General features: G+C 42.9%; 1 non-coding gene across 1 annotated transcript; it reads right to left on the reverse strand.

Moving 5' to 3' along the window:
• Positions 1-1,854: 1,854 nt before the first annotated feature.
• On the reverse strand, positions 1,855-1,927 carry TRNAK-CUU (transfer RNA lysine (anticodon CUU)). The gene has a single exon. It is a non-coding gene; the product is annotated as a tRNA-Lys (tRNA).
• Between the last annotated feature and the right edge of the window lie 7,617 nt (positions 1,928-9,544).

The raw sequence follows: 9,544 nt of genomic DNA on the forward strand, positions 1-9,544 counted from the left end.
CATAGTTGCGTTGTTGTGGGCAGAATGACCATTCTTAACATAGAGAACATCACATAAGTTTCTAAGATGGATCTGGAAAGCTGCCCAGATTATACATCAATCTGTGTGCCTTCCACCTCATAGGGAAAGTAAAGAGATTGAAAAAAAAGGTTTTAAAAGTATTTTATGGCTTTTTCTTAAATGTATGCAATTATAATCAATAATTATGACTTTCTTCCCAGCTCTCCTCTTCTTCTTACACATCCACCCTTACACCTCCAGTATTGTGTCAACACAGAGTTCAGCTGAGGACTGGTTAACTTTACACATATGTACATGAGTGGGAGATCTGTAAAGTGTGGATGCACTGACAAACTGCAGGCATGCAAATGCTGACCCACCTGTAGAGCTAGTTGCTTCCTATAGGTGGGTAGGCAAAGTGGAAAGGCCAGGGTCAACTGCTCAATTAATATATTGCCACGTGTTAAATTAGATATTAGGAAAAAATTCTTCATTATGAAGGTGCTGAGGCACTGGCACAGGCTGTCCAGAGAAGTTGTGAATGTCCCATCCCTGGAAGTCTTCAAGTCCAGGCTGTACAAAGCTTTGAGCAACCTGTTCTAGTGGAAGATGTCCCTGCCTGTTGCAAGGGGGATGAAACTAGATGATCTTGAAAGTCCTTTCCAACGAAAACCAGTCTATGATTCTATGATTTCTGTGGCCCAAGTTCTTTTGCATATTTTTTTTTCATGTGGGCTTATCAGAGTTATGCATATCATGGTGTAATTAGGAGTAAAACTACTCTGGTAGTTGCTATTTCTTTTAAAACAATTGCAAATGTTTTATTTGTCCTTTGTTGGAACTTTGAATTTTAAAAGGGCTCAGGTTGACAAAATAACTTCTTGGTGTCCTATCAGTAGTGTCCAACACTAGATGAAATGTTAATGTTAATTTTCCATACCTGTTAGTTTGCACTTTTCTATGTTGAATTTCATCTTCTACTTTTATCACTATATTGTCTCTCAGCCTCATCAGTCAGTACTGAAAAAAACTTTGCAACTTTTTGCATTCAGTTCACATGTTCATGATCCGGAATAATTTTTATCTTCACATGGCAAGATCTTGTCACAAATCATTTATAAAGATGTTAAAGTGAGCAGGTTCATATGTGATCCTCCTGGTAATTGCACTTCTTCCTCCACAGAGAGAAGTAGTCATATAATTCTACCCCTCAATTCCTTTCTTTTAATAAACTAAATGATAAGAGGCATTGTCCTGGGTTCAACAGTAGCAGGCACGTTTCTCCTTTGTGGTAGCTGGTGCAGTGCTGTGTTTTGACTTCCAGCCTGGGAACAGTGTTGGTGATACCAATGTTTTCAGTTGTTGCTAAGTGATGTTTACCCTGACCAAGGACTTTGCGAGGCTCATGCTCTGCCAGGGAGGAGAGGAAGCCAGGAGGAAGCAGAGACAGGGCACCTGACCCAGGCTAGTCAAGGAGGTATTCCATACCACAGCACGTCATGGCCGGGGGTGGGGGGTAACTGGGAGTTACCCGGAACGAAAAGGACTTCCGGGTGGGACTAATTTCTTGGCCGGTGATATTGTATTCTCTTCCCTTGTTATTTTCTCTTATCATTGTTGTCGTTGGTGGTAGTGGTGGTGATTTGTGTTGTACAGTGGTTGCTGGACTGTTCTTGTCTTAACCCGTAGGAGTTGCACTCTTTCGATCCTCCTCCCTGTTCCTCCGGGAGAGGGGAAGGGGAGAGCCCCGGTGGGGGGGGGGGGGGGCCTCGATTGTTGTCAGCCCGGCACCACTCACTGGAAGTGAGTAAACAAGTTGCCTGACTGGGTTTAAACCACGACAGTTCTTTTTGGCGCCCAACGTGGGGCTCGAACCCACGACCCTGGGATTAAGAGTCCCATGCTCTATCGACTGAGCTAGCCAGGCTAGCCAGTCAGGTGTAGGTAGGGGACAATCGGATTTACTGGACTGTGTGGATCAGATGGCCTGGCACATCAGTCCCACAGAAGTATAAGGCTCTAGTAGATACCGGTGCGCAGTGTACCCTGATGCCATCAAGCTGTCAAGGGGTGGAACTCATCTATATTTCTGGAGTAACAGGAGGATCCCAAGAGTTGACTGTGCTGGAGGCTGAAATCAGCCTGACTGGGAGGGAGTGGCAAAAGCACCCTATTGTGACTGGTCCAGAGGCTCCATGCATCCTCGGCATAGACTACCTCAAGAGAGGGTACTTCAAAGACCCAAAAGGGTACCGGTGGGCTTTTGGTATTGCTGCTTTGGAGACTGAGGAAATTGAGCAGCTGTCCACCTTGCCTGGTCTCTCAGAAGATCCCTCTGCTGTGGGGTTGCTGAAAGTTGAAGAACAACAAGTGCCAATTGCGACCACAACAGTGCACGGGCGGCAATATCGCACCAACCGAGACTCCCTGATTCCCACCCATCAGCTGATCCGTAGACTGGAGAGTCAGGGGGTGATCAGCAGGACCCGCTCACCCTTCAATAGCCCCATATGGCCAGTGCGAAAGTCTAATGGAGAATGGAGACTAACTGTAGACTATCGTGGCCTGAATGAAGTCAGACCACCATTGACTGCTGCCGTACCGGACATGCTAGAACTTCAGTATGAACTAGAGTCAAAGGCAGCCAAGTGGTATGCCACGATTGATATTGCCAATGCATTTTTCTCAATTCCTTTGGCAGCAGAGTGCAGGCCACAGTTTGCTTTTACTTGGAGGGGTGTCCAGTTCACTTGGAACTGACTGCCCCAGGGGTGGAAACACAGCCCTACCATTTGCCACGGACTGATCCAGACTGCACTGGAACAGGGGCAAGCTCCACAACACCTGCAATACATTGATGACATTATTGTGTGGGGCGATACAGCGGAAGAAGTCTTTGAGAAAGGGAGGAAAATAATCCAAATCCTGCTGAAAGCCGGTTTTGCCATAAAACGGAGTAAGGTCAAGGGACCTGCACAGGAGATTCAATTTTTGGGAATAAAATGGCAAGATGGACGTAGACAGATCCCCACAGATGTGATCAACAAGATAACAGCAATGTCTCCACCAACTAATAAGAAAGAAACGCAAGTTTTCTTGGGTGCAGTGGGGTTCTGGAGAATGCACATCCCGAATTACAGTTCGATTGTAAGCACTCTCTATCATGTGACCCGGAAGAAGAATGATTTTAAATGGGGCCCTGAGCAGCAACAAGCCTTTGAGCAAATTAAACGCGAGATAGTTCATGCAGTAGCCCTTGGACCAGTCCGGACCGGGCCAGATGCAAAAAATGTGCTGTACACTGCAGCTGGGGAGAACGGTCCTACCTGGAGCCTCTGGCAGAAGGCTCCAGGGGAGACTCGAGTTCGACCCCTCGGCTTTTGGAGTCGGGGATATAAAGGATCTGAGGCCAGCTATACCCCAACTGAGAAAGAGATACTGGCAGCGTATGAAGGGGTTCGAACTGCTTCGGAAGTGATTGGCACTGAAGCACAGCTCCTCCTGGCACCCCAGTTGCCCATGCTCGGCTGGATGTTCAAAGGCAGGGTCTCCTCTACACATCATGCAACTGATGCTACATGGAGTAAATGGGCTGCACTAATTACACAACGAACTCGAATAGGAAATCTCAGTCGTCCAGGCATTCTAGAAGTCATCATGGACTGGCCAGAGGGCAAAGATTTCGGAATGTCACCAAAGGAGGAGGCGGTGCATGCTGAAGAGGCCCCACCATATAATAAACTGTCAGAAAGTGAAAAGCAGTATGCCTTGTTTACTGATGGGTCCTGCTGTACTGTGGGAAAGCATCGGAGATGGAAGGCAGCTGTATGGAGTCCTGGACGACAAGTTGCAGAAACTGCTGAAGGAGAGGGTGAATCGAGTCAGTTTGCTGAGGTGAAAGCCATCCAGCTGGCCCTGGACATTGCTGAACGAGAAAAGTGGCCAGTACTTTATCTCTATACTGACTCATGGATGGTGGCAAATGCCCTGTGGGGGTGGTTGAAGCAATGGAAGCAGAGCAACTGGCAACGCAGAGGTAAACCCATCTGGGCTGCTGCACTGTGGAAGGATATTGCTGCCAGGGTGCAGAACCTGGTGGTGAAGGTACGTCATGTAGATGCCCATGTACCCAAGAGTCGGGCCACTGAGGAACACCAGAACAACCAACAAGTGGATAAAGCGGCTAAGATTGAAGTGGCTCAGATGGACTTAGATTGGCAACATAAAGGTGAATTATTTTTGGCCCGGTGGGCCCATGACACTTCAGGCAATCAGGGCAAAGATGCAACATATAGATGGGCCCGTGATCAAGGGGTGGACTTAACAATGGACACTATTGCCCAGGTTATTCATGAGTGTGAAACCTGTGCTGCAATTAAACAAGCCAAGCGGTTAAAGCCTCTTTGGTATGGAGGACGATGGTTGAAGTATAAATATGGGGAGGCCTGGCGGATTGACTATATCACACTGCCACCAACCCGCCAAGGCAAGCGCCATGTGCTTACCATGGTGGAAGCAACCACCGGGTGGCTGGAAACATACGCTGTGCCCCATGCCACTGCCCGGAACACTATCCTGGGCCTTGAGAAACAGATTTTGTGGCGACACGGCACCCCAGAGAGAATTGAGTCAGACAATGGGACTCACTTCTGGAACAACCTTATAGATATTTGGGCCAAAGAGCATGGCATTGAGTGGGTATATCACATCCCCTACCATGCACCAGCCTCTGGGAAAATCGAACGGTACAATGGGCTGTTAAAAACTACACTGAGAGCAATGGGTGTGGGAACTTTCAAGCATTGGGATACACACTTACCAAAGGCCACCTGGTTGGTCAACACCAGAGGATCTGCCAACAGGGCCGGCCCAACCCAGTTAGAACTTTTACATATTGTAGAGGGGGACAAAGATCCTGTGGTGCATATGAAGAATTTGCTGGGGAAGACAGTCTGGGTAATTCCTGCTTCAGGTAAAGGCAAACCCACTCGTGGGATTGCTTTTGCTCAGGGACCTGGATATACTTGGTGGGTAATGTGGGAAGATGGGGAAGTCTGATGTATACCTCAAGGGGATTTGATTTTAGGGGAAAACAGCCAGTGAACTCAATTGTATGCTGTTGCCTGCTGTGTAATGCTTTTATAGCCCATCAACTAGATGTCTTCAGATCACCAATGACTAGCCCTGACTTCCCTCCAACCATCACCCCAACAGAGAATGAACTTTGATAGAACGATGAGTTCCGCAGTAAAGGAACGACCAGCATCAGCAGGCAGCAATCCAATACTGCACACAGCCTTTCCTGCCCTGAAAGATTGTTACCAGAGATGGAACCTGACATCATGGACCGAATGGACTCGGCAGCATTATAGGGATTGGTCCATGCACTAAGAAAATGATCTTTTTCTCTTGGTCTGTATGTATATGGATGTATATATGTGGGAGAGCGATGGTGTATTGAAAATGTGAGATCTGAGCATAACGTGAATGGTATGGAATAAGGGGTGGAAAAGAACTGTCGTGGTTTAAACCCAGTCAGGCAACTTGTTCACTCACTTCCAGTGAGTGGTGCCGGGCTGACAACAATCGAGGGCACCCCCTCACTGGGGCTCTCCCTTTCCCTGCTCCCAGAGGAACAGGGAGGAGGATCGAAAGGGTGCAACTCCTACGGGTTGAAACAAGAACAGTCCAGCAACCAATGTACAACACAAATCACCACCGCTACCACCAACTACAACAATGATAAGAGAAAATATCAAAGGAAGAGAATATGATACCACCGGCCAAGAAATGAGTCCCACCCGGAAGCCTGTGTCCTTCTGGGTAACTCCCAGTTGTCCCCCACCCTGGGCATGACGTGCTGTGGTATGGAATACCTCCTTGACTAGCCTGGGTCAGGCACCCTGTCTCTGCTTCCTCCTGGCTTCCCCTCCTCCCTGGCAGAGCATGAGCCTCACAAAGTCCTTGGTCAGGGTAAACATCACTTAGCAACAACCGAAAACATCGGTATCACCAACATTGTTCCCAGGCTGGAAGTCAAAACACAGCACTGCACCAGCTACCACAAAGGAGAATCATGACTGCTACTGCTGAACCCAGGACAGGCATTTCCTTTATCTCCAGACAGCTGACATATTAAGGAAACATTAGTGACTAGAATTTCAAAGCTTTTTTCAAAATTTAAGTACACAGTTGATTGTTTATAAAAAATGCTTACTGCAGATTTCTCAACACCCTACTTCAAAGGGGTACCTTGAATATTTTTGGTGAATACAACACTTGGCACCTAAAGATTTTTAAACACTGCTTTTGTGGAAGAATTCAATTGTAAAGTATTGCTGTGGATTGAATCACCAGTTGCTAACCCAACCATTTACAAATTTGAGCATATTGGTGTACCTAAATAGGTATACATGTAGTTATAACTGAGATTTTAGTTTGAAGAACACCTGTCTTATTTAGGTGTGGTAGAAAGTGTCATTTTCCTCTCCCATTTATTAATAATATGGTCCTCTGATGTGATTTAAGCTCAAAGCCCATCTTTAAACTTGTAGGTGGAAGGTAATCATTGAGGGATAACAAAGCTTATGCCATTTCTAAACCAAAACTTTCTGGAGTAGAGCTGTTCTCTGGAGTCCCAGGTTCAAAGTTACCAAGGGCTTATTGCTGTATATGGGATGCTTTTTGTATGCCTGGTATTCTTAGGAAAACAAATGACTATATGCTTTTGCATACAAGACACTGCTTAATGCATGATGAGATCAAGATCAGATGCTCGTGAGAGTAAGCTCTTGGAGATTTTCAATGCTTTCTAAGGATGATCATGTTTTGCAACCAGAGGTTTCTGATCCATTGATATTAGTTTACTGAAATAATGACAATATTTTTTATTGCATTAGTCAATACATGTAAGACCCTGATAGTTACATAAGCATAATACATATTGGATGGTCTTTAGGCACTCTCCCACCTGCTTACTTCTTGGGGGAGGAAAAATTTATTTTTTCTGCTCTGTAAGATGCTATATTGCTGATTAACAAACAGTGAGAACAAACGTCATGAAGCTGCTACCAGTTTTCATTTAACCAAGATTTACAACAGTCTTGCAGTGCTAAGTTGCCAAGCACATGGCAGTTAACTACTAATTAAAGAAAGCACTTTGATTAATATGTATTTTTTCCACTATGTTGCACAAGTTACTTGATCGCTTGTGACTGAGACAACAATTTCTTTATTCCAGCATCTACAATTTTCACTGTTAGTTTTGCTTTGCAACCTTTCAGCCTGTTTCATGCACTAGCAATTCCCTTTGGGATGGGAATTCTTCAGAGAAAACCGTTATTGAAAGGTGCTACCTTTCCTCTAGCTAAGTTCCTTTTAAATCTTGATCTCAAAAGCCTTCTGGTGGACAGGTAAGGAATTCATGGTAATATATAGAACCTTCAGTATAAATTACAATCTATCCATTAAACTGACATTAGAGGCAAAGCAAAAAATACCCTCATATCCTAAAATCCCACCTCTAGATTATTAGTTAATCTTATTTTTGACACAGTGGAAGCATCCAAGTGAGAAATCTATTTACCAAATGAGTTCTGTGTAATCAGTTAGTAGAGGGAGAATCAACTCCTTTACAGTGCTTCAAATGTAAATTAGTATACAATGACATTGATGTGGTATTGATTTATGAGACAAAATGTTGTTTGAAATCAGCATGAAATGGAATTTGGAGGGTGTTCTAAGCTGTGACTTGCTGTCATGTAAATATTCTTAAATGTAGCTGGAATGCTGATTTTAGAAGCATGCAGCTTTAATACCTGATGATTTATCTAAACCCTGCTCAAGTCAGTAGAAGCTTTTATTAACTTTTAGTTGTTTTTTATTTCAATTGCTAAGATTAAAATTCTTGTAATTTTATTTGAAATATTATGTCCAAAATTCTAATGCTTCATTTCTGAAAGCCTGTGTTTTGGTTATAAATTTCTTGTACATTATCATTGAGTTTCAGTGTTGTGTCATTTAGCAAATATTATCCCTAGAAGTAAGTTGTGTTAAGAAACTATACCTCCATTTGTCTGATGAAGAATGCAATTGCTTTAGTGGGAACTTTTTTGGTAGTCAACAAAACACAATACAGAATCAGATATCCTCAAAATGAATGTTTGTATGATAATTACAGTTTTATTGATTTTTTTATTTTAATTTTTTAACCTGTGGAAAAATCCAAAGAATGATTTAACTGCATTTATTGCCTGTACATCAGCTTGTACAGAAATGGGGAAAAAGATGCAAATGTCTCACTGAGCAAGGCTGTGAATAGCATTAAAAAGGCAATTTCAGCTGGGCAGCAGGCACTCTGACAGATGTTTCACCTTTTTCTGAAATAACAAGACAATCCTTAAGTGACATTTTCTGGTTTTGTTGCACTGAAGAAAAAAAATTTTAAAATACATAAAAAAAATACCACTGCAAGAAACAGACTTTAGTATAATGGCAGATAAAGTGCCAAATGTACATATATATATGTACATAACCATAAAGGAAGCTTTTTAAAGATCCAGGCATACACCATCATGAATGGATATGAAAGCATATGGCAATATTTAGTCCTAATGAAACTTAAGAGTCAGTAGGGATCTCGTTTTACATAGAGCCAAGTCCCTGTTCTTATTTCTGTCATGTCCCTCATTTTGTGAACTGCACAAATGTAATTTTTTTTTTTCTCCCAAATATACTTAATTTCATGTTTATTTGCTGGCTCTGAATTATTGATGATAACCACTATTCCATATAAGGCCTGCGTTTGTAGGGACAGCAGGTGAAAACAGTAATCTTAATTTTCACTGAGGAAATGGGACTCATGCAGCAATCCTGATTGGAATAATCTTTTAAATATTTTCTCAGCCTTGCCACATATTTGCTGTCAAACTTTGGAATTCTGGCCTGTTGAAAGAAATGGTCTCCTATGAAAAAGCTAATAAAATGTGATATAAGAAAGCAGAAAATTTGATGATGGTTTTCTTTTCTGTCTATAAAGGTTATTTAAAAAAAACCCAAAAGGAATACAATTATTGCCATTTGTTATTTAATTAAGTTTTTTCTTCTATTGAACTAGCTGATGCTGTTTACTGAATGAATATTGGATGCTTGCAGGTTGGTGGGGGGAATTGAGTGACTATACAATACCATAACTCATTCTCCCCTCCAAACACTTGTGAGGATAGATTGTGTATGTAGAATGCATAGTCTGGATTAATTTGATGTTAGGATTGATCTTTCTAAGGCAAGGTGAATACATTTAGGCTTGATCTGAAAACTGTTGATCACCAGGTCATTTCCCACATATCTCAGAAAATCTGTATGCAGCTTGGAGCTGGGGAAACTCACAAACATAGAAAGCCAATGAAGAACAGGGTGCCTTTTTTTCTTCCTTCTTCTTATATGAGACAAAGCAATCTGCATTTCATAATGTTAAACAGCAGTCACATTAAAAGTGTGATTGTCAAATTGTATTCTAAATAAGTACTTCCTGATGACAGGAAGT

The sequence above is a fragment of the Pezoporus wallicus genome, unplaced genomic scaffold, assembly GCF_028554395.1.
Source record: "Pezoporus wallicus isolate ANWC-B61680 ecotype Strahan unplaced genomic scaffold, APGP_CSIRO_Pwel_v1 contig_749, whole genome shotgun sequence".
Taxonomy (NCBI): Eukaryota; Metazoa; Chordata; class Aves; order Psittaciformes; family Psittacidae; genus Pezoporus; species Pezoporus wallicus.